At 48.2% G+C, this 25,608-nt stretch overlaps 1 protein-coding gene across 14 annotated transcripts in view; it reads right to left on the bottom strand.

Annotated features, from left to right (window-relative positions):
* Positions 1 to 25,608, bottom strand: part of LOC115095801 — a 124,407-nt gene that overhangs the window by 81,694 nt on the left and 17,105 nt on the right. The window lies entirely within an intron of this gene.

Raw genomic sequence — 25,608 nt, 5'->3', positions numbered from 1 at the left:
GTATCAGGGACAAACTTAGAATGTAAGCCCTCTGGAGATAGGGAATTACCTGTGGTAACTGAATGCAATCCGCTTTGAAGTGGCTGAGCAGTCATGAAAGGCAGAATAAAAATAAAACAAGTAATCAAAGGAATGATTTTAAAGTAGGTGAAATATGATCACACAATGTAAGATTACACAATATTCTCACCACTGTGTTTTGAATGAGTTGAGGTAGATAGCAAACAAATCTGTATCTGGGGATCCCCAGAGGAAAAATATGTTTGCTACCTACTGGTTCAGAGGCCATTCATAAGGATCGAGTTCTCAGCTGAGTTTGTTCGCTATTATATTCTCCATGCCTGGCAGATATGTGGCTCGGAGGATAGAGGCTTGAGCTACTGTCCAATCCTAAATTCTGATTGTTTCCATATATAGGAGATAAGACCCCTGTTCCTTCTTCCTTTCTGATATACAACACTGCAACCTGATTGTTTGAAATAAAACAATCCTGTTGGACATCCAGTGTTTAAAGCTGTAAGTGCAAGTTTTATTGTTCATAACTTTAAAAGGCTGATGTGGCAATGCACTTCCTGGGTAGCCAAAGACCCTGAATTCAAAGGGCTTGTGTGTGTGTGTGCTCCCTAAGCTGGAAGTGATGTATCTGTTAGTAGGACAATCTGATGCAGATTGAAAGCTGTTAATAAGATCTGGTCCCTTCCAACACAGTTTTCGAAACACGGTCAGTGTCAGGGGACCGCGAAGGTAAAAAATCTTTTCCCTGATATCTTCCTGAGATTCGCTTAATAAACTTTGTTTGAACGGCATGGAATGCTAAGGACTTTTACATTTCGGTCAAATCTCTCTTATGTGCCATTATTAGATTGATGCCATGGGCTTGCTCAACGCATAAACTCTGATGCTGGGGCCCGATGCTCGGCGTCAAGAGCTCTCATTCTCACACTCAACTCTGCTTCCTTACGCAGGGGAGTAAGTGGAAAGTGGCTGCCTTTACACATCAATTTGCCTGGTCTCGAACTTGACTCCGAAAGAGGAGGAGGAGGCCACCTTCAATGTCAAAGGCTCCTTGGGCGAAGCAATCAACTTTGATGTCAATGGTTTCAATGCTGAGGGCTTCAAAGCTTTGCATGCTGATGTAAATACCGGATTTGCCCTGGAGCACAGCTCTTCATAGTTTTATGGCCCTAGAAGACATGTTTAAACATAGGTGCCGGACAGGGGTGGGCCGCCCAGGTCCCGGCCCTACCAGCTTTAGGACTGTTCCATTCCAGAAGTATTCTTGCAGGCCGTGCATGGCTCTCAGAGAGTCTGGCTGTGTGGGTGCCTCTAATCTCATGCCGAGTCTCACAAAAACAGCATGAGAATTCACACATCCGCATGGCTCAAACTCAAAAAAAGCCATGCGGTGCCTGCAGAAGCATTTCTGAGGGTGCAGGGTAAGTGACTTGGTAGAGATGGAGGAAGCAGACTGGCAAACAAGCAGGTGGGAGGCTCCAAAGCTGGCTGAGAGCTGGGGTCTAGGGGCCAGAGGCTAGCTGGTGTGGGGGGTGACTGAGGTGGACTGGGAGGGTTCTAAGGCTGGCTGAGAACTGAAGGCTGTGGGCCCGAGGCTGGCTGGGAACTAGAGACCAATAGGTGATTACTTATTTAATTTATATTCTGCCTTTCAGGTATTTCAAAGCAGATTAGATTCAAATACTGTAAATATTTCTCTGTCCCCAGAGGGCTCACAATCTAAGTTTGTACCTGAGGCAATGGAAGGTGAACTGATTTGCCCAGGATTTGAAAACTTTCCAGACCCTAACATAAGCCAGGGAAGTAGATGGTTTTCTGGACCTCAGTAGTGTGGTGACCACCGCGTCAGAGTAACCTTTACTCTTCAAACGTTGCCTTTCAAAAGCCAAGCCGCGAGACAAAAGCGATCCGCCTCTTCCAAACAGAAACTATTTCTGGAAGAAATTTAGGATGCCTCAGGGGAGCCGCGATGGACAGATTGAGCAGATCTGCAAACCAGGGGCGTCTCGGCCATTCCGAGGCTACCAAAATCACCTCTGCTGGATGAAGCTCTATTCTTCTTAGCACCTTGCCGATCAGCAGCCAAGGAGGAAACACGAACAGTAAGATGTTTGTTGGCCAGGGAAGAACCAGGGCATCGACCCCCTCGGCCCCCGTCTCCCTGCACTGACTGTAAAACCGTGGAGCCTTGGCATTCTGAAACGTGGCCATCAGATCCATACATGGAGTGCCCCACCGGTCGCATATGAGCTGAAACGCATCCTCGGCCAACTCCCACTCTCTGGGATCGAGATGGTGTCAACTGAGGAAATCCGCCTGCATGTTGTCCACTTCGGCAATGTGGGAAGCCGCAATGCTGACGAGATGTAGTTCCGCCCAGTCCATTAAACAATGAGCCACTGGACGACTCCTGGTTCTCCCTTGGCGATTGATATAGGCCACCGTGGTGGCATTGACTGACAATATTCGTAGCGACTTCCCACGAAGGAGTGGAAGGAAGGCCTCCAAGGCCAGAGTACGGCTCTGGTTTCCAGACGGTTGATCGACCACTGGGATTGTTCTTGGGACCACTGCCCCTGCACCGACTTCCCCAGACAAACCGCTCCCCAGCCGGAGAGACTGGCATCCGTGATGATGACCGTCCAGGTGGGTCATGACAGGGGAACACCCCGTTCAAGATGATCAGTAGCAAGCCACCAGTCGAGACTGCATCTCACTGAGTCCGTAAGCGGCAGCGGGAGATGGAACTGCTCCGACACCGGGTTCCAATGGGACAGCAATGCTGATTGTAACGGACGCATATGAGCGAAGGCCCAGGGCACCAATTCTAGGGTCAAGGTCATGGACCCCAAAACTCTCAAGTAATCCTTCACTATGGGCATCCGCATGGACATCAGGTCCCTCACCTGACCCTGAAGATTGACTATCTGAACAGAGTCGAACAGACTAGTCGAACAGAGCTCCCAGGTACTCCAGAGACTGCAAAGGGACGAGATAGCTCTTGGCCAGGTTGACCACCCAACTGAGGGAGCGCAAGAGCTGAAGCACTCTGGGGATGGCTGTGTGACACAGAGCCTCAGACTTCGCCTGAATCAGCCAATTGTCTAGGTAAGGGTGCACCAGCAGGCCTTCGCTCCGGAGCTGTGCTGCCACCACCACCATCACCTTGGTGAATGTCCTGGGAGCAGTGGCGAGACCAAAGGGCAGAGCCCGAAACTGAAAATGTTTTCCCAGGATGCAGAACCGGAGAAATCTCTGATGAGAGGACCGAATGCCAATGTGGAGATACGCCTCCGTAAGGTCCAGAGACGCCAGGAACTCGCCTGGTCGAACCGAGGCGATGACAGACCGAAGAGTCTCCATCCAGAAACGCGGTATTCGCAGACATCAGTTGACCCTTTTGAGATCTAAGATGGGACGGAACGTTCCTTCCTTCTTCAGCACAATGAAGTAAATGGAGAAGCGACCCCTGCGTAGATCTGCGGCTGGAACCAGCATTATGGCCCCCAAGGCCAGCAAGCGTTGGAGTGTTCCTTGTACCGCCTCCCTTTTTTCTCGGTACCCACATGGAGAGATTAGGAACTTGTCCCGAGGACGCCACATAAAATCTAAAGTGTAACCTTGACTTATCACGGTGAGGACCCACTGGTCCGACGTTAATTTGGTCCATTCCTTGAAAAAGAGCGATAGTCTGGCTCCCACGTGTGGAACATGGTGGAAGAGGGGTACCGAGGGATGGACCGTCAGTATCTCATTGCGAGGCCTTAGTCCCCGCTGCCGACGGGGAATTGCCTGGCTTGCCGAAACGCCTGTCACGAAAGGACTGATTCCATGATGGTGGAACTGGGACGAAAGGAAGAGCTGGAGGACCGCGCCGGCCGAGGTCTCTGATTACCGCGGAACCGCGATCGAGACGAAAACAATCCCCTGGCCCGGGGCCTATCCTCCGGTAATTTATGAACCTTGTTCTCCCCCAGAGCTTGGATCATATCCTCTAATTCCTTCCCGAACAACAACTTGCCTTTAAAAGGAAGGGAACCAAGGTGTGACTTGGACGAAGTATCCACCGCCCAATGCCATAGCCAGAGAAGGCGACGCACGGACACCGCCGCAACCATGGATCTGGCCAACATGCGCAGGAGGTCATGTAGGGCATCGGCGCTATACGCAATGACTGCCTCCAGCCGGTTCGCCTGGCTAGCCTCCCCCTCAGAGAGGTACGACTTGGCTTGGAGCTGCTGGGCCCAACGAAGCCCCTCACGCAGAGCGAAATTACTGCACATTGTTGCTCGGACCCCTAGCGCTGAGACCTTAAACACCTTCTTGAGCTGCAACTCCAACTTTCTGTCCTGCAAGTCCTTGAGGGCGGTCGCTCCGGTAACCGGGATAGTTGACTTCTTGGTAACCACAGACACCGCAGCATCCACCTTTGGAACTCGCAGCAGGTCCAAAGCATCCTCCGGCAGAGGATACAGCTTATCCATTGCCTTACTGACTTTTAAACCCAAATCCGGAGTGTCCCATTCCTGAAAGAGAAGGTCTGTGGCCGAGAAATGAAAAGGAAAAGACACTTGGGGCCCCTGAGACCCAGTAATACCGGGTCCATAGACCCCAAGCGCGATTCCGACGGAGGGGCCTCCAAACCTAACTCCCCCAGGATGACCGGAATAAGTGGGTTCAACTCTTCTTTTTTAAAAAGACGAACCACCTTTGGATCATCCCCTTCCAGCACTGTGACCCCCTGGAGGAGCTTGGGCTGGGAGTCCGGATCTCCATCTGTCCCCCCCCCCGTGGGCAGGGACTGATTTTCAGGAGACCCTGATGAAGAAGAATCCAAGTCCGTGTCCGTGTCGAAAAGTCCTGTGCATAAAGGCCTTTTTTCCTTAAGGGGCTCTGCCGCACCCTGGGAGCTGGAATGGCGCCGAGACCGCTTGCGGGACGATGATTCCAAAAGCTGCTCCACAGCCTGTCTTTTCCCAGACGTTTTGGCTTTAAAAGCCTTGTGCATCAGGAGCACAAATTCTGATGAAAAGGAGGAGTCAGAGGAGGAATCAGCAGCCCCCTCAGGGCTATCCTCATTTAAATAAACCTCCGGAGACTTAGGGGTGCCCTCCTCCAAAGGCCCGCGCTATGGAGATAGTGCCAGGGGTAAAATCTCCTCCCCCCTCCCGCATTTCGCGCCACTGCCTGCAGCGATCCCAAAATGGCCGCCGTTCCCACGCTGATCGGGAACGGCGCAGCTGAGTCGACCCGACCCGTCTGGGACTGCGTGGACAACGGTGGCGCTCGAATCGGGCCTTCCCGAGGTGAAATGGAGGGACCTTCCCCCCCCTGCAAGCACGAAGCGCATAGGCCGTTACGCGAGGAGCCACATGCGCGGCAAGACGAGCCGCGGGGCATGATCGTGGCCGGAGAGAAGAAGGACCCGAATCGCCCCAGAAGAAGGTAGAAAAAAATTGCAAGAAGAACCGCGACGCCGATCGGGAGGAGAGGGGGGTACCGGAGAGTCGGTGGCAAAACAAAAATTAAAACTTTTTTTTTTTTTTTTTTAATCTCAAACCTGTCCTTGGTTCTGGACAAGTCCTGCACCTTCTGCCGCTGCTGCTGCTGGGGTGAGTGAGCCACGCTCCCCGATATCACCCCAGTGCTGCTACTCCTCCAAGGCAGGGCCCTCGACCCTCTTCAGCAGCTGCCTCGACCAGGGAGGATGGTCCCCTCAGGACCTGCCAACCCCCTGGGAGACTAACCGGCCTCCTCCTTCTTTTTTGTTTTTTTTAAACAAAGAAAGGAACAGAAGTCCCTAACTAACTATTCCTATTTTATTTATTTATTTATTTTTAAAATCAGAAGAGACTGTGGGTTTCGCACCTCTGCCATCTGCTGGAGACAGAGTAAGACTGGGAGACTGTGGGTGGCACCTTAGTATATATGCCAGGGTTTGTTTTGAAAAAACTTATCTGTCTCCATCTGCTGGAGGGGAGGCAAAACCCAGGTGTCTGGACTGATCCGGGTACGTACAGGGAATATTGTTTGTTGAGGACAGGCTAGCTGGGGTGATAAGATTGGTTGGTTGGGGGGACTGACTGTTGGAGGATAGGCTTGCAAACTGGTGGGCACAGAAGAGGGGCTGGTTGTGTATGTGTAAGTGTATGTGTGTGTTGTGTATGAGAAAAGAGAGGGCTTGCAGGATTCAAGGTAAGAGAGAAAGAGGGTGGAGAGCGGGTGGGAATGGAGCAGGACCAGAGTGGGGTGTAGGGACACCTTCCTTCCTTCCTTCTCCCAATCAGGATGTCTCCTTCAATCTAAAAACCTCTCTCCCTTCCTTTTCTCCCATCTCAGATTCTCCCTCTTCTCCCATCCACACTCTCTCTGCTTTTATCTCACCATTACAGGTCCTCTCACCCTCTCCTCTCCCCATCTTTAGTCCTCTGGTATGGCAGGGTGGGGGGGGGGGAGAAAGAGGCACAAGGGGGAAGCTGCTGGGCACTGGGAAAAGAGAGAGGGTTTGAGGGATACAGTTGCTGGGCAAAGGGTGTGGGGGAGCAAAGAAACACAGAGTGAGATGGGAGGTGTTATGTTGGGGCTGCTGAGCACCTGTCATTGTTCATATGGAGAATGGGAGGGGGTGTTTTATTACGTAACACTTATTCCCAGCACCTACAAGAATGACAGGGGCTCACTGACCCCAAAAAGACACCCACTCTCCACAAGAATGACAATGGAGGCTTGATTTAAGCATGGGAGGAAATGTATTTCTGGGGTCAATATTTAGCTGCTACCTGGCTGAGCAAAACCCTCCGGATAAATACATCTGACTAACCTATCTGGGATGTTCAGCGACACACCCACATCACTGAATATAGTTGGCTATATAGTAGTTAGCTGGATACATTTCTCCACAGAAAGCGGGGCTGAAGACCAGAGCTACCGGCTGCCACCGGAGACCAAGCTGGCGGGACCGAGAGACCGAAGCCGCTGGCCACCACCAGAGACCAGGCCGGCATGGCTGAAGATCGAAACCGCTGGCTGCTGCAGGAGACCAGGCCAGTGGGGCTGAAGACTGGAGCTCATCAGTTTGGGTGGGGGGGGGGGGGGTTGGTGTATGTATGTGAGAGGAGGAGGCTGCTTGTGTACTTGAGAGGGGGAGGGTGCTTGTGTGCATGTGTTTGTAAGAGGGGAAGGGTGCTTGTGTGCGTGTGTATGTGAGAGGGGGAGGGTGCTTATGTGGTGTGTATGTGAGGGGAGGGTGCTTCTGTGTGTGTGTGTGGTGTGTATGTGAGAGGGGGAGGGTGCTTGTGTGCGTGTGTGGTGTGTATGTGAGAGGGGGAGGGTGCTTGTGTGGTGTGTATGTAAGAGGGGGAGGGTGCTTGTGTGCGTGTGTGGTGTGTATGTGAGAGGGGGAGGGTGCTTGTGTGTGGTGTGTATGTGAGAGGGGGAGGGTGCTTGTGTGCATGTGAGGGGGGGTGCTTGTGTGCGTGTGTGGTGTGTATGTGAGAGAGGGAGGGTACTTTGTGTGTGTGTGTGGTATGTGAGAGGGGGAGGGTGCTTATGTGCATGTGTGGTGTGTATGTGAGGGGGGAGGGTGCTTGTGTGTGGTGTGTATGTGAGAGGGGGAGGGTGCTTGTGTGCGTGTGTGGTGTGTATGTGAGAGGGGGAGGATGCTTGTGTGTGGTGTGTATGTGAGAGGGGGAGGGTGCTTGTGTGAGTGTGTGGTGTGTATGTGAGAGAGGGAGGGTACTTGTGTGTGCATGTGTGGTGTGTATGTGAGAGGGGGAGGGTGCTTGTGTGCATGTGTGGTGTGTATGTGAGGGGGGAGGGTGCTTGTGTGCATGTGTGGTGTGTATGTTAGAGGGGGAGAGTGCTTGTGTGGTGTGTATGTGAGAGGGGGAGAGTGCTTGTGTGGTGTGTATGTGAGAGAGGGAGGGTACTTGTGTGTGCATGTGTGGTGTGTATGTGAGAGGGGGAGGGTGCTTGTGTGCATGTGTGGTGTGTATGTGAGGGGGGAGGGTGCTTGTGTGCATGTGTGGTGTGTATGTGAGGGGGGAGGGTGCTTGTGTGCATGTGTGGTGTGTATGTGAGAGGGGGAGAGTGCTTGTGTGGTGTGTATGTGAGAGGGGGAGGATACTTGTGTGCGTGTGTGGTATGTATGTGAGTGAAGAAGCATGCTTCTGTGTGCATGTGTGAGAGAGAGATAGAGCATGTTTCTGGCTGGCTGGATACATTTATCCAGCTAACTTTAGATCTCCTGAATAGCATGTCTAACTTAGCCAGATACAGCTGAATATTGGCACTTATCTGGCTAAGTCAGCTGGTAAGTAGTTCTGCCCCCTGCCCCTCACTCAGCCGGCTAACTATTTAGCTAGATACATAGAGGTCAACATTCAAAGCATATTCAGCACTATTTAGCCAGATAAGCAGGACTTATGCGGCTAACTGGTGAATATGCGCATACATTCATCGGCCACTGCTTAGACGTACAAGTCTCTTATATGCATAAAATGTACGCATAGAAAAAGTGCTGCTGAATAAATATTGTAATTTAGCTGGATAAATTATAATCGGGCTAAGTTACTTAAATTGCCAGCTTTGAACATTCACCTCATAATTATCCAGCTAAGTGGCGGCCACTGAATATTGAAACAGTGACACTTAGCCTCCTTAACTTACCTCCTTCCAAAACCACCAGACACATCACGTTAAGAGATCGGGCCTTCTCTATAGCCGGCCCACCTCTATGGAACTCCATCCCCCCCGATCTTAGACTGGAACCCTGCCTCTCAATTTTCAAGAAAAGACTCAAGACTTGGCTGTTCAAACAAGCATTTCCGGACTCCAATTAATTCAACATCTCAACATCAATACCTAAACATCAACTACTTCAACGTTAACTACCTGTAACGATAGTTAGCCATTATTAATCTCTCCTTTCTTTCCTTCCTCGCCCAGTTCTATACACCCTGTTACATGTAACTGCTTTTCTGCACCATAGTTCCAGTTTAAAGTTTATTATGCACCCCCGTTTTATGTGAACCAGCATGATGTGACTGCTGTCTTGAATGCCGGTATATAAAAAAAAACTTAAATAAATAAATAAATAGCCGAATAAAGGAAAATTGGTTCTTACCTGCTAATTTTTGTTCCTGTAATACCACAGATCAGTCCAGACAGGTGGGTTTTATTCATCCCTACCAGCAGATGGAGGCAGAGGACAAAACTTTCGGATAAGTAGCAATGCCCAGAGTGCCACCTGCAGTCCCTCAGTATTGACCTGTACCCAAGCCAAGATAATTTAACAATAGGGCGAACCAAGCTCCTGGGATAGATACCCCTGAACTGGACAACCACAATCAACCGAGAACTTTCAGAACATTGTAACAAATTCAACCTAGCGTTGAAACCATTTTCGTGTGAGCCTAAAGGCCCAGCAGCAGAAACAGCAGTCCTTCGGCACAGATCCCAAGGGTGGGCCTCTGGACTGATCTGTGGTATTACAGAAATGAAAATTAGCAGATAAGAACCAATTTTCCTTTTCTGAACATACCCAGATCAGTCCAGACAAGTGGGATGTACCAAAGCCCCCTATACCGGGCGGGAACCCGAAAGACTCGCTCTCAGCACACTCTCACCAAAAGGAGTCGCCTCTGGAGCGCACACATCCAAACAGTAATGCTTAGTGAAAAGTGTGAAGTGAGGACCAAACCGCGGCCCTACATATCTCTTAAGGAGACACCAGTTGACACTCGGTCCAAGACGCCGCCTGAGCGCGAGTGGAATGAGCTTTATGCCCTACCGGCACTGCGCGGCCCTTAGAAACATAGGCCGAGCAAATCGTATCTTTCAACCAGCGAGCTAAGGAAGCTTTAGACGCTTTCTCTTCCTTTTATGTTCCTCCAAATAGCACAAAAAGATGATCAGATCGACAGAAGGAGTTGGTGACCTTCAAATAAAGCAACAGGGTGTGTCCCACATCCAAAAGATGAACAGCCCGTCCCATAGAGGAATCAAGGGACTAGTTCAGAAATCCCAGTAACTCCACCGTCTGGTTCACAAGAAAAGCCGAAACCACTTTAGGGAGAAAAGAAGGTACCGTGTCAGACGATATCCACAGGAAAGGGTCACGGCAGGAAAGAGCCTGCAACTCCGAGATTTGTCTAGCCGAGCAAATGGCTACCAAAAAGACAGTCTTCAAGGTGAGAGTCTTCAAGGATGCTCGAGCCAAAGGTTCAAAGGGATCCTCACAGAGAACCCGCAACACTAAGTTAAGATTCCACTCCGGACACACCTTCCGTAGAGGGTGACGCAGATGCTTAACACTTCTTAAAAAGCACACACCGTCAGGGTGGGAAGCCAAAGACCTGCCCTGTACCTTCCCTCAGAGGCCACCCAGAGCCGAGACATGGACCCTAAGCGAGCTAACAGGTCAACCCCTTGGACAACCCCTGCTGTAAAAAAGCCAAAATGTGCGGGACGGAAATCAGCAGCAGGTCCAAATCCTGTTGCCCACACCAGGAGTCAAAAATCTTCCACACTCTGGAATAGGACAGGAATGTAGCCGGCCACCAAGCCTGATGAAGGGTAGCAATAACTGGTTCCGAATACCCCTTCAGATGCAACCGCCGCCTCTCAAAAGCCAGGCTGCGAGACAGAGGCGATCCACCCGATCCGAAATTATGGGACCTTGCGGCAGAAGTCCCTGCAAGTGTACTGGACGCAGTGGCTCGTCCACTGCCAGATGTACCAGATCTGAGAACCACGGGCGTCACAGTCACTCTGGCGCCACAAGAATCACTGAACCTGGATGAGCCTCTATCCACCTGAGCACCTGCGCTATGAGGGGCCATGGAAAGAAAACATATAGAAGGATTCCGGCAAGTCATGGACAAACTAGAGCATAGAGACCAAACGCCCCGGTCTCTCTCCGGCAACTGAAGAACTTCTCCATCTTGGCATTGGATCTTGTTGCCATGAGGTCCAGCTGAGGAGTCCCCCAATGGGCACAAATGTGATTCCAGGCTTCCGTGGAAAGTTCCCTCTCCCCCAGGTCCAACTGCTGCCAGCTGAGATAATCCGCTTGGACGCAGTCCACTCCTGTGACGTGGGGCAGCAAGACCTTCTAGATAGGAGTTCTGCTCAACCGAACAAGAGCTGAGCCTCCTGGGCCACGGCGTGACTCTTGGTTACCCCCTGGCGGTTGATGTATGCCACTGTCGTCGAGTTGTCTGAAAACACTCTAACCATTCGATCGCAGACCAAGGACAGAAACACTTGAAGGACCCTGCGCACCGCCTGTGTCTCCAGTCGATTGATGGACCATGACAGTTCCGACACCGACCAGATGCCCTGAGCTGACCTGCCCAGGCACACCGCTCCCCAGCCCCACAGACTGGCATCCATGTTCACCACCATCCAATCCGGGACTTCGAGGGGCATTCCTTTCTCCAGATTGCTCCTTGTCATCTACCACGCCAGACTGGCCCTGGCCAGCTTTGATAGAGGTAGTGGCAGGAAATACTGTTCCAATAGGGGGCTCCAGCAGGACAACAATGCCTTCTGCAGGGGGCATATATGAGCGAGTCGGTTGGACCATTAGATGACAGAGGGGTTAAAGGGGCTCTTAGGGAAGATAAGGCCATTGCAGAAAGACTAAATGATTTCTTTGCTTCTGTGTTTACTAATGAGGATGTTGGGGAGATACCAGTTCCGGAGATGGTTTTCAGGGATGATGAGTCAGATGAACTGAACGAAATCACTGTGAACCTGGAAGATGTAGTAGGCCAGATTGACAAAGTAAAGAGTAGCAAATCACCTGGACCGGATGGTATGCATCCTAGGGTACTGAAGGAACTAAAAAATGAAATTTCTGATCTATTAGTTAAAATTTGTAACCTATCATTAAAATCATCCATTGTACCTGAAGACTGGAGGGTGGCCAATGTAACCCCAATAAAGGCTCCAGGGGCGATCCGGGTAACTATAGACCAGTGAGCCTGACTTCAGTGCCGGGAAAAATAGTGGAAACTATTCTCAAGATCAAAATCGTAGAACATATAGAAAGACATGGTTTAATGGAACACAGTCAACATGTCTTGCCTAACAAATCTGCTTCATTTTTTTGAAGGGTTAATAAACAAGTGGATAAAGGTGAACCGGTAGATGTAGTGTATTTGGATTTTCAGAAGGCATTTGACAAAGTCCCTCATGAGAGGCTTTGAAGAAAACTAAAAAGTCATGGGATAGGAGGCGATGTCCTTTCGTGGATTACAAACTGGTTAAAAGACAGGAAACAGAGAGTAGGATTAAATGGTCAGTTTTCTCAGTGGAAAAGGGTAAACAGTAGAGTGCCTCAGGGATCTGTACTTGGACAGGTGCCTTTCAATATATATATATATAAATGATCTGGAAAGGAATACGATGAGTGAGGTTATCAAATTTGCGGATGATACAAAATTATTCAGAGTAGTTAAATCACAAGCTCTGGAATTACAGGAGGACCTTGCAAGACTGGAAGATTGGGCATCCAAATGGCAGATGAAATTTAATGTGGACAAGTGCAAGGTGTTGCATATAGGGAAAAATAACCCTTGCTGTAGTTACACGATGTTAGGTTCCATATTAGGAGCTACCACCCAGGAAAAAGATCTAGGTATCATAGTGGATAATACTTTAAAAATCGTTGGCTCAGTGTGCTGCAGCAGTCAAAAAAGCAAACAGAATGTTAGGAATTATTAGGAAGGGAATGGTTAATAAAACGGAAAATGTCATAATGCCTCTATATCGCTCCATGGTGAGACCGTACCTTGAATACTGTGTACAATTCTGGTCGCCGCATCTCAAAAAAGATATAGTTGCGATGGAGACGGTACAGAGAAGGGCAACCAAAATGATAAAGGGGATGGAACAGCTCCCCTATGAGGAAAGGCTGAAGAGGTTAGGGCTGTTCAGCTTGGAGAAGAGATGGCTGAGGGGGGATATGATAGAGGTCTTTAAGATCATGAGAGGTCTTGAACGGGTAGATGTGAATCACTTATTTACACTTTCTAATAATAGAAGGACTAGGGGGCATTCCATAAAGTTAACAAGTAGCACATTTAAGACTAATCGGAGAAAATTCTTTTTCACTCAACGCACAATAAAGCTCTGGAATTTGTTGCCAGAGGATGTGGTTAGTGCAGTTAGTGTAACTGGGTTCAAAAAAGGTTTGGATAAGTTCTTGGAGGAGAAGTCCATTAACTGCTATTAATCAAATTTACTTAGGGAATAGCCACTGCTATTAATTGCATCAGTGGCATGGGATCTTCTTAGTGTTTGGGTAATTGCCAGGTTCTTGTGGCCTGGTTCGGCCTCTGTTGGAAACAGGATGCTGGGCTTGATGGACCCTTGGTCTGACCCAGCATGGCAATTTCTTATATTCTTATGTAACGCCCAAGGCACCAGCTCCAACATCGAAGCCATCGATCCCAGGACCTGTAGATAGTCCCAGACTTTGGGAATCAGAAGGTGAAGCAGGCGATCTATCTGAGCTTGGATCTTGACCATCCTGTCCGCAGTGAGGAACACTCTTCCCTGATGAGTGTTGAAACAGACGCCCAAGTACTCCAGGACCTGAGAAGGAACCAAGTGTCTCTTCGGCAGATTAATGATCCAACCCAGCGTCTCCAGTAGAGAACACACCTGGAGTACCGACCGGGCGCACTCTTCCTGCAACTTTGCCCTGATGAGCCAATCTTCCAGATAGGGGATGCACCAGAATACCGTCCTTCCTCAGGGAGGCTGCGATGACCACCATCACTTTCGTGAAGGTACAAGGAGCAGTGGCCAGGCTGAAGGGAAGGACCTGAAACTGAAAATGCTATCTCAGCACTTTGAAACGGAGAAACCGCTGGTGGTCCTGTCAAATGGGAATATGCAGATAGGCCTCAGTGAGGTCCAGAGAAGCCAAAAACTCTCCTTTTCGGACTGCCGCTATCATGGTGCGTAACGTTTCCATCTGAAAACGTGGAACCTTCAAATTCCAGTTGACCTTCTAGAAGTCCAGGATGGGTTGAAAGGTGCCCTCCTTATTTGGAACCACAAAATAAATGGAGTACCTTCCTTGCCCTAGCTCCGAAACCAGAACCGGGACTACCGCTTCCAGATCTAACAACCTTTGGAGGGTTCCCTCGATGGTCACTCTCTTGCTTTGGGAAAGACAGCGTGACTCCAGAAAGGCCGATCTGAGAGGGCGAGAAAACTCTAAGGCGTAGCCTTTCCTGACTACCTCTAGCACTCACTGGTTGGAGGTGATCTTGTTCCACTCCTCGTAAAACCGGGACAGTTTGCCCCCGATCGCCAACTCCGAGGAGTGGACCTGCTGACTTCACTGGGAAGACTTGCATCTGTCCACTCCCTGGATGGACCTGCCTCTAGAAGACTTTCCGGGACTTTGAAAGGACTGTGGTCCCCCTGAGGGCTGTCACGACGTTAAAGGTCTGGCCGACCTGCCAGAGCAAAAACGTCTTACCTCTCGAAAACGGGGTCGAGAGGAAAAGGGCTTCCGTGCCGCCTTCTTATCCTCTGGCAACCTGTTGCCCCTGGTCTCTCCCAGAGACTTCATGAGTTGATCGAAGTCCTCCCCGAACAGAAGCTCGTCCTTAAAAGGGAAGGTTATTTATTTATTTATTTAAAATTTTTGTATACCGTCATTCGTAATACACATCATGATGGTTTACATCTTACAAAACCATAAAATCAATAATAACAGTATCTAAAATAGATTTAAAAAGACTAATAACCAAATAAAATTATTAAAAAATCAACAAAAAATAAAAAGTAAAATAGCGTTTCTCCATACTAGCTAGTCTTTTTTTTCAAGGTGATCAGCATAAGCCTGCTCGAAGAGCCATGTCCTTAAGGCTTTCTTAAAAGCTTTAAACTCTGATTCTAAACGCAATTCAATCGGCATCGTATTCCAGATACATGGACCTGCAATTGAGATGGTCCTGCAATTGAGATGGTCCTATCTCGGACTAGTATAAGATGAGCTGAGTTCACAGATGGGATTTGCAGCAATCCTTTATTCGCTGATCTCAAAGATCTCTGTGGGACGTGTAAATGAATTAAAAAGTTCAACCAGTCCGTTTTTTGCCCATATATTGCTTTGTGAAATATACACACGCTTTATACTGTATTCTTTGTGTTATTGGCAGCCAATGCAGATTAATTAAAACAGGAGTAATATGTTCACGTTTCTTACAATCTGTTAATACTCTTGAGGCAGAGTTCTGAAGCACCTGTAAGGGGGGCAAAGTAGATTGTGGGAGGCCCAAGAGAAGAGAGTTACAATAATCCAAAGATGAAAAGATCAAAGCTTGCAATACCAGTCGGAAGTCACTAACACCTAGTAGCGGTTTCAATTTTCGCAACACCAACAGTGTTTATAGTATCCTTCTCGTAACTTAAGAGAGATATGTTTTTTAAAGTTTAATTGGCAGTCAATAGTAATCCCCAAATCCTTGACTGAGTCAGAAAGTGCTAATTTGATATTATTTGATAATACCAGGGTATTAATAGTATTAGTAATATTATCTTTTGATTTCCTATTGAGAAGAATAATTTCCGTTTTTTCCATATTTAGGGCTAATTTCATATGGCATAATAGCTGATTAATGGCAGCTTGGACGAGAGATCCGCCGACCAACTGGGCAGCCACAACAGTCATCTCACCACCACCACTGAAACCATGCTACACGCGCTGAGCGGGGTCCCTGAGGCTGCCCCCACGATCCCGCTGCCTTCAACGGGTCTCTTAGCGGAGTCTGAAGGACTGTCCTTAATGCGCCTCTTCCCGGCTTCCCTAGCCAGGAAAGCCTCATGGAGCAAGAGGACGAATTTGGGCGAGAAGCCCCTCTGGTCTGCCGAACTCTGGCCCAGACACCCCCCTCCACATGCTGCTGGCCCGTGGGGGATGGGGGGGAATCTCTGGAGCCCCGGGATTGGGCCCTCTTACCCAACTCCCCCCTCCACGGGGGAAGGAACACAGGCCTGAGGCCCTCCCGCAGTCCTCGCTGACCGCGAGGATCTCTTTCTTGCAGGCTTGGCCGAAGCCCCCTCCCCCCCCCTGCATACTCCGTGCAAAGGGAGAGGGGGTTGAGATATGCGACCAGATTCCACAGGCTCGGCAGACCTCGACCAGCAGCCTATCCGTCATTGCGTTGGATTTGCGAGAGGTGCACCACGTGGCCGCCGCGGAGCAGGAACTAGAGGGCGCACCGCTGCGAAGTTCCCGCTGGCACGAAACAGGATCGCTGACACTGCGGGAAACGCGCACGGGCACCACTGTATGAAAACACAAAGAAGGGTCACTTTTCCCCCCAGCTGGGGGCACCTTCATGAGGTGGCAAAGGCCAATCTTCCCCCCCCCCCCTGTACAGCCCGGGTCCTCTGAGGCCAACCCTCGACGATGCCGCCGAGCAGGCTGCCTGACCAGCAGCCCAGACAGAGAGCTGCCGCTGCTGCTGAGCTTCCTAGCTTTGCTTTTTTTTTTTTTTTTTTAAAGAAACCCCAGCAGCAAGAACACAGGAAGGAAAAGGACCTGAGTCCAAGGGGCAGGAGGAGGAGGGCTTCAGGACCCACTGAGGGAACCAGTCCCCTGGCTATCAGTGGTCCCGGGCTAAAATCTGCCAGGGGTTTCCAACCCCCCCCCCCCCCGTTCACCTGGCTCAACCTGAGGGACAGCCCTGAACAGGAACCTGGCACCTCGGAGAGCAGAAATCTTCCAAACACCAGATCACTCAGGACTGCAGGTAAACACCTCTACCATCTGTTGGAGGCAAAGAAATACTGAGGAACTGCAGGTGGCTCTCTCAGATATGTAGCAGTGCCCAAAGTTTTGTCCTCTGCCTCCATCTGCTGGTAGGAAAGAATAAACCCACTTGTCTGGCCTGATCTGGTATGTTCAGGTTAAGTTGTTAGGTGGTGCTGAATATCAGCCTCTCTGTTTCTGGTGTTCCAGTTCTGCACTGCATTCAGTGTCTGGCTTCTTTGGTTTTCAGTTCAGTTTTTGTCTGCACATTTGTAATTTGTTTATCTACTTTAGGGATCTGTCAGATACTTGTAACCTGGACAGGCCAGTGTCTGAGACGGGATGCTGGACTCAATGGGCCTTGATCTGATCCAGCGTGGCATTTCTTATGCTCTTATCTGGTCAACTGTTCTATATTTGGTGAAGGTCTGATTGTGGTCTGCAAACGTGACATAAGGATCTGTAGCGGTCTTACTCATTGTGTTCTTCCAACAGGTGGTGTATTGCTGTTCTAGGACTTGGTGTAATATTTGCAGTGCTGCATTTTCATAGATAGGGTTTTCAATTGTTGGAGTCCTTTGGGTTAGTGCTGTTTGCTATACATATGTTGAGCGTAATTGTTTTGTTTCCCCCCTATATGCCTGATAATGGAGGGAGTTTGTGTTACTGTTACTTAGATGTCACCAGAATATAAATATTTTTTTTGTGTGGTGATTTGTGTAGGGAAATATCCTGCTTTCCCTTGATTGTTGGAGGGGTGTTTGTGTGTGTGGTGGTGGTGGGCTCTGTGGACACAGAATATATATTTACAGAACTGGAGGTACAGGATTTATATTTGATTTGTCTTATTCATACAATGACAAGAATGAACCTCTCCCCTAAACCAGGGTACGCTGGGTACGACCTCAGTCTCTCAGATTTACTGATAGTGCTCTTCTTAATACTTGGTTCATGCTAAACAGCTTCGCTCTAAAGCTTGAACAGTGTCATATATACTGGCAACATATCCAGGTGAGTGGTACCCAAACAATTAGGGCTGTTTCTGCCTCTTCAGAACACATTTTCTTGGTCTCTCATTGCATCTCTTGTTGCCTAATGATCTCCTTTCTCGCCATGCACGGTGCAGTCGCTTAGCGCTGACACTTCCATCAGTGATGCCGTCTTCTGTCGTTTTCTCCTTTTACCACTATGTCTGGTTTTCTAACATCAGGCTTTTTATTGGTTGGCCTGGGAATGAAGAAACCACACTCTGTGATTTATGTAAAGAATGTATGCAAGAAACAAGGTCTTAACCTGTAAATATAAAGTAAGAAACTGGCAGTAGAAGCTGGAAGCAGAACTCGGCCATTATCAGCTTGTCCCTGACCCCCTCACCAGAAAGGCGCTCCGCAGTCCCTGTTAAACGATGGTGAATGTCACGGTCAATCCCTGGGCAGCAAATACATTTACCCGTGGGGGGTCCAGTGACAGACATTTTCCTAACGCAGGTAGGTCACCACTTGAAGTCCGTGGCTTTCTTTTATCAGCCATGCTGGGGAAAACGGGATACATTTTAAAAACTTTAAATCTGTTTTTATTTATTTGGATTTCTATTTCGCCTTTCAGTCTCTTCAAAAGCGGATTACATTCAGGTAGCCTTGGGTTTGAAGGCAAAGGGACCTGAAAAAGAAGTTTTGTGTGGGGATAAACCAGACCATTGAAGCCTCAGCGACTGAGGGGAAAAAAAAAAAGTGAAAGTCCTTCAGAACCTGAAAGACACCGCCGAATCGTTCTGCAGAAAGTAAGACGGGGGGCTTCTTGACGCACGTCCCCGTGTGGTACCAATTACGCGTGTACAGAAAGGCTTTTCTAATCTTTTCTTGCTATAACTAGGACATGCTTTTTCCTCGTCAGATGACAACACCCTGCCTGCTGGACTGACTTAGCCTGCTTATCCATGAAGAAAGCCTATTACGGCCACCAGTCAGAGCCGTGAGAGTAAAAAGACCCCATAGAAACAAAGATCTGACTCAGCTTTCTGGCTGACAGCCCGGGGCAGGATTGCTGGCGTGCTGCATCAGTGCCTTCCGTTGATCATATACAAGAGGGCCTCTCCATCAATCCTCACCCAACCAGCGGTGAGATCCTGTCCTAAAGAAGGGACCTCACACAATTCTTTTGTGGGTTTTTTTTTTCTAGATCCAACAGCTCCTTTGGACTTCCAGTTTGTATTGGAATCAGCTTCTATTTGGTACCAGTACCATGAGCCTTCGTACACAACCACCTTTCTCTACATTTTATAATCCCCATTCTCACCCCACTTCCAGCTAGCTCAGTCATGGCAGTGATGGCTGCTGGACAAAGGCCAGACTGGGACTCCTTCCATGCTCCCTGAGTCTGGACAGCTGGCTAGCAAAGGTGGCCAGATAAACTTATCCAAATAACTTTGCAACAAAGGGTGTGGCTGCTGAATATACCTGGCTATCTTAACGTTGGCTGGAGAAGTTTATCTGGCCAGCTTTAGGACAGCAATTTCGCTGTTCTAAAGTTAGTCATTTGTGGGCCTTATTTACCAAGAAGTCTATATTCAGTCACTCTCCAGATAGCAAAGTTAGGGCCTCTTTTACTAAGGATGTATGCCCATAGACACAGAATAGGAGAAAAGCTTTAGTAAATCAGGCCCTTGACTGGATAAACCAATCCAGCTAACTTTGAAGGTATATTCGCAGCCACGCTACTGAATATAACAGGCTATCCTAAAGTTAGCTGTTACCGACCTAAATGTATAAGTCACCCAAACCAGACACCTTTCCTTTCTGCCTTACTCACTAACCCTTTCTACGCCTTAATAGAACATGTTGTATGTAATAACTAACACTCAAACCCCGCAATTGTAATCCGATAGCAAGACAATCTGTTGTGATGATGTTCATCTAACCTTTTTTTTTTTTTAAGGTTATGTAAACCGTTCTGATGGCGAAACCGAATGACGGTACACAAAACACGTTAATTAAATAAATTAATTTATCTGGCTAACTTTAGGACAGCTCTTTGGCCTGACCAGATTTAGCCGGATAAGTTACACAGTTAACTCTGAATATTGGAGTTGGCATTATTTATTTATTTATTTATTTATTTCAGATTTTTATATACCGGCATTCGAGACAGCAGTCACATCATGCTGGTTCACATAAAACAGGGGTGCATAGTAAACATAACTATAACAATGGTGCTGAAAAGGCAGTTACATATAACAGGGTGATAAGAACTTGGCTGAGAAGGAAGAGAAAGGACAGGTTATTAATTCACACAGGTAAACGATAGAGGATATGGTTAACCATGGTGTAGTTGGAGATTAGTTAACCATGTTGGAGATTAGTTAACCATGGTGTAGTTGGAGATTAGGGGTGGCTTGGAGGTGTTAGATCAATATAACTTAGTCAGCTAACATAACTCCACCCTGAAACCCCCTTAAGTTATCCGGCTAAATTTTAGCTGGATAATAAAACAGCTGGATAAAATATAACCAGCTAAGTGGCCAAATATTCATTTAGCCGGATACCTTCTGAGTTATCTGTCCTAATGCTTCTGAATATGAACCTCTAAGTTTTTTCCCATAAACACAGAATGGTTAAAAGCTTTAGTAAATGAGGTCCTATGTTAGCTGGATAACACAGAAATCAGCATTTATCCAGTTAACTTAGCTGGATAGTTGATTCTGCCCTGAACACCCCTGCCCCACACCTGAGTTAGATGGATAAATTTATAGCTAGATAAAAAGCATCTGGGCTAGCTTGGGGTCAGTCAGTGCAGCAGGATTTTCAAACCCTGCCACTCGTCCAGCTAAGTCTGAACTTAATCAGCAAATGATGCTGAATGTCAGCCTCTGGGTGTTGCTGTTGTGCTGTAGTGAAGACTCCCTCCTCCCAGGAGTGTGAGTGCTGCATCTGCAGAGTCCCTAGCTCCAGATGGCCTAAGGCAGCAATTCTCAACCGGTGTATTGTGACACACCGGTGTGTTGTGTGCTACCCACAGCCGGCAGGGCCGAAGACCGGAGCCGCTAACCACCGCCGGAGACCAGGCCGGCGTGGCCAAAGATTGAAGCCGCTGGCCGCCACCGGAGACCAGAAGAGTGGGGCCAAAGACTGGAGTTGATTAGCTGGGGGTTGGTGTCTATATATGTATGTATTTGAGATTGGAAGGGTGCTTGTGTGTGTGTGTATGTGAGGGGGAGGGTGCTTGTGTGTGTGTATGTGAGGGGGAGAGTGCTTGTGTGTGTGTGATGTGTATGTGAGGGGGAGGGTGCTTGTGCATGTGTGGTGTATGTGAGGGGGAGGGTGCTTGTGTGTGTGTGATGTGTATGTGAGGGGGAGGGTGCTTGTATGTGTGTTTGTGTGTGTATGTGAGGGGAAGGGTGCTTGTGTGTGTGTGTGTGGTGTGGGAGGGGGAAGGGTGCTTGTGTGTGAGTGGTGTGTATGTGAGGGGGAAGGGTGCTTGTGTGTGTGTGGTGTGTGTGTGAGGGGGAAGGGTGCTTGTGTGTGTGTCTATGTGAGGGGAAGGGTGCTTTGTGTGTGTGTATGTGAGGGAGGAAGGTACTTGTGCGTGTGTGGTGTATGTGAGGGGGAGGGTGCTTGTATGTGTGTTTGTGGTGTGTATGTGAGGGGGAGGGTGCTTGTGTGTGAGTTGTGTGTATGTGAGGGGGAAGGGTGCTTGTGCATGTGTGGTGTATGTGAGGGGGAGGGTGCTTGTGTATGTGTGTGATGTGTATGTGAGGGGGAGGGTGCTTGTATGTGTGTTTGTGTGTGTATGTGAGGGGAAGGATGCTTGTGTGTGTGTGTGGTGTGGGAGGGGGAAGGGTGCTTGTGTGTGGTGTGTGTGATTTGTATGTGAGGGGGAGGGTGCTTGTATGTGTGTTTGTGGTGTGTATGTGAGGGGGAGGGTGCTTGTATGTGTGTTTGTGGTGTGTATGTGAGGGGGAAGGTGCTTGTATGTGTGTTTGTGGTGTGTATGTGAGGGGGAAGGTGCTTGTGTGTGTATGTGAGGGGAAGAGTGCTTGTTGTGTGTGTGGTGTGTATGTGAGGGGGGAGGTTGCTTGTGTGTGTGTATGTGAGGGGGAGGTTACTTGTGTGTGTGTATGTGAGAGGAAGAGTGCTTGTTATGTGTGTGTGTGTGTGATGTGTATGTGAGAGGGGAGGGTGCTTGTATGTGTGTGTGTGATGTGTATGTGAGAGGGGAGGGTGCTTGTATGTGTATGTGTGGTGTGTATGTGAGGGGGAGGCTGCTTCAAGCCACCCTCTCATCAAAGCTCGACTACTGTAACGCCCTCCTCCTTGGCCTACCCTCCTCCACCACCAAACCCTTACAAATGTTCCAAAATGCTATCGCTAGGGTCATTACCAACTCACGGAAAGCTGACCACATCACTCCTATACTCAAAGAACTCCACTGGCTCCCCATCGCATCCCGAATTCTCTTTAAAACCTTAACCATAGTTCACAAATCCATCCACACATACAACTCTAACTGGCTAGATGAACCCTTTTGTCACATACGCACCGAACGACCCACCCGTACTGTCTATAAAGGCACCCTCTCCATTCCCCACTTAAAAAAAGCCCACCTTACTTCTACCAGGGATCGCGCCCTTTCCATTGCAGGCCCTAAGCAATGGAATGCCCTCCCCACCACACTCAGGCTGGAGCCATGTTACTCCAAGTTCAGAAAAAAACTTAAAACATGGCTCTTCCGACAAGCCTACCCTGACTAACCTTCACCTCCTCCCCCCCTTGACCTGAACTTATTACTCCTCCCCCTCCCCTACCAACCCCTGCCCTCCTGAACCCTCTCCTATACTTTCCTGTTAGTAACCCGCTTAAATTTGTATTCTTTCCTGTAAATAGCTTCAACGCTCTAATCTCTATGCCCCCTGCTTTTACTCTTGTAAATAACCTGCCTAAACTTGTTTATAGTCCTCTAAATAGCTCGTTACAGTTTTAATGCTTTAATTTATATGCCCCCTGCTCTTGTATAATCCTCCTTGTTTTCCCCTCCCTGTTGATTGTAATTTCTGCCTTTAGTTACAATGTGAACCGGTATGATGTATGCATACTAATACCGGTATATAAAAGTTTTCAAATAAATAAATAAATAAATAAATAAATAAGTGAGGGGAGGTTGCTTATGGGTGTGTCTGTATGTGAGGGGGAGGATGCTTTTGTGTGTAAGTGAGGGGAGGTTGCTTATGGGTGTGTGTGTATGTGAGGGGAGGTTGCTTGTGTGTGTGGTGTGTATGTGAGAGAGGAGGGTGCTTGTTTTGTGTGTGTGGTGTGTATGTGAGGGGGAGGGTGCTTGTATGTGTGTATGTGAGGGTGAGGTTGCTTTAGAGTGTGTATGTGAGGGGGAAGGGTGCTTGTTATGTGTGTGTGGTGTGTATGTGAAGGGGGAGGGTGCTTGTATGTGTGTGTGTGTGTATGTGAGGGGGAGGTTACTGGAGTGTGTGTATGTGAGGGGGGAGAGTGCTTGTTGTGTTTGTGTGTGTGTGATGTGTATTTGAGAGGGGAGGGTGCTTGTGTGTGTATGTGAGGGGGAGAGTGCTTATGTGTGTGTGTGTGTGTGGTATGTATGTGAGAGGGGAGGGTGCTTGTATGTGTGTGTGTGTATGTGAGGGGGAGGTTACTTGTGTGTGTATGTGAGGGGGAGAGTGCTTGTTATGTTTTTGTGTGATGTGTATGTGAGAGGGGAGGGTGCTTGTATGTGTGTGTGTGGTGTGTATGTGAGGGGGAGGGTGCTTGTGTGAGTGTGTGATGTGTATGTGTGGGGGGAAGGGTGCTGGTGTGTATGTGCGGGGGAAGGGTGCTTGTGTGTATGTGTGGTGTGTATGTGAGAGGGAGGTTGCTTTTGTGTGTAAGTGAGGGGAGGTTGCTTATTGGTGTGTGTGTATGTGAGGGGGAGGTTGCTTGTGTGTGTGTGTATGTGAGGGGGAGGTTGCTTGTGTGTGTGTGGTGTGTATGTGAGGGGGAGGGTGCTTATATGTGTGTTTGTGGTGTGTATGTGAGGGGGTGGTTGCTTATATGTGTGTTTGTGGTGTGTATGTGAGGGGAGGTTGCTTTATGTGTGTATGTGAGGGGGGAAGGGTGCTTTTGTGTGTGAGGGGGAGGATGCTTCTTGTTATGTGAGAGGGAGGGTGTGTCTGTGTGAGTGTGTGGTGTGTATGTGAGAGAGGGAGAGTGCATCTGTGTGCGTGTGAGAGAGAGATGGAGAAAGTTTCTGGCTGGCAGTGCCTGTGAGAGAAAGAGAGGGGGCATGCGTGTGATAGGAAAATTGGTTCTTACCTGCTAATTTTTTGGTTTTTTTTTTAATTTAAAGGGATCCTTAAACTAAGCTTCCCTTGTAAAATCAAGCGCTAAGAGACTAAAGTCAGACCAAATCCAACCCTAAACTCAGCACCTCTATCAGACACTAGGTTTTGCACCTCCGCCATCTGCTGGAGACAGAAAAATACTGGCAGACACTAAGTGGCACCTCAGGGTTATAGGCCAGAGTCCGCAAAGTCTTTTTCTGTCTCCATCTGCTGGAGGGGAGGCAAAGCAAAGCTGTCCTGGACTGATCCGGGTACGTACAGGGAATGACAGTCTGTGTGTAAGTGAGATAGAACATTTGTGTGACTGAAAGCCTGTGTGTAATTAAGAGAAAGAGAGCACTGTGTGATTGAGAGTCACTGGTCAGAGAGGTGTCGTGATGTGTGAACGTGCAAGTAAGACTGATCAGGGAGGTGACTGGTGTATGTGAGAGACAGAGACTGGTTGTGGTCCCTAAGGAAGAAGACCATGAGGACAACTTCAGCAGCTACTGCTGCTTCTGGTGAGGCCTGCAAGGGAAAAGAGTAGGAGAACTGCTGGATAGGGTAAGTAAAGGTGGCTTTTTAAGTTCATTTTTCTTGATAGACTGCCATTTTAATTATAGGGTATTATGTGATGTGTCTGCTGTTTTGAAATATTTTATTGGTGTTTGGAGAATTTTTAATAATTTTTAAGAGTTTTTAATTGTTAGATATTATTCTGTGCATCAGCTATTCTGAACATTTATTCATATAGTTTTACAAATATTTCTGTGTGGGGATGTGTAGCAGCTTGGCTTTTTCTGTTTTCCTAATGGGAGGTGTATTAGTGTTTAGGGACTGGTTTAATATTTGTAGTGTTGCCTTTTTATAGGTAGTGTTGTTCCATTTGAGTGCATGCCATAATGCAAGTGTAACTTTGTGTGGAATAGTTTGTGTGCATTATTGCAGATCTTGGTACTATGTTAGGTGCTATATTTCTGTTCCCATTTTTCCTGTTTTGTACTGCATGCAGAGTGGCTTTTTTCAGTTTCTGTTCCAGTTTCTGTCTCCAGTTTTGTAATTTGTGGTCTTTCTGTACTTGGTGAAGGTCGATTTTATGTGCATGACCGAGGTGAGGTATTTAACTAGCATGTAGGCTAGTAAAATCTTATCAGGTGTGTCCAGACAGAAAAAAGGTTGAGAACCACTGGCCTAAGGAATACTGGGCAACAATGAAAGTGTTACTGACCTAGAAAGGTCCTACTCTGTAGTATCTTGATGTACTGAACACGAATATGACCATGAAAAGTTTTTATTGGCTCTTGTTTTGAAGATATTTAATATAGTTCAATTTCTATGTTTAGTCATGTAAATTTATCCAGTAGGACTGTAAATAAGCCTAGAATGATGTAATATTGCATCATATTGCATAATACCATCATGCACACATCATCCAGAGTTTATTACATCATTTTCTGATCCAATGCAGTTCTACTGCCATGCTGCTGCTGAGTAA

The sequence above is a fragment of the Rhinatrema bivittatum genome, chromosome 1 (genome assembly GCF_901001135.1).
Source record: "Rhinatrema bivittatum chromosome 1, aRhiBiv1.1, whole genome shotgun sequence".
Lineage (NCBI taxonomy): Eukaryota > Metazoa > Chordata > Amphibia > Gymnophiona > Rhinatrematidae > Rhinatrema > Rhinatrema bivittatum.
This window is presented reverse-complemented; position numbering and strand designations above follow the sequence as displayed.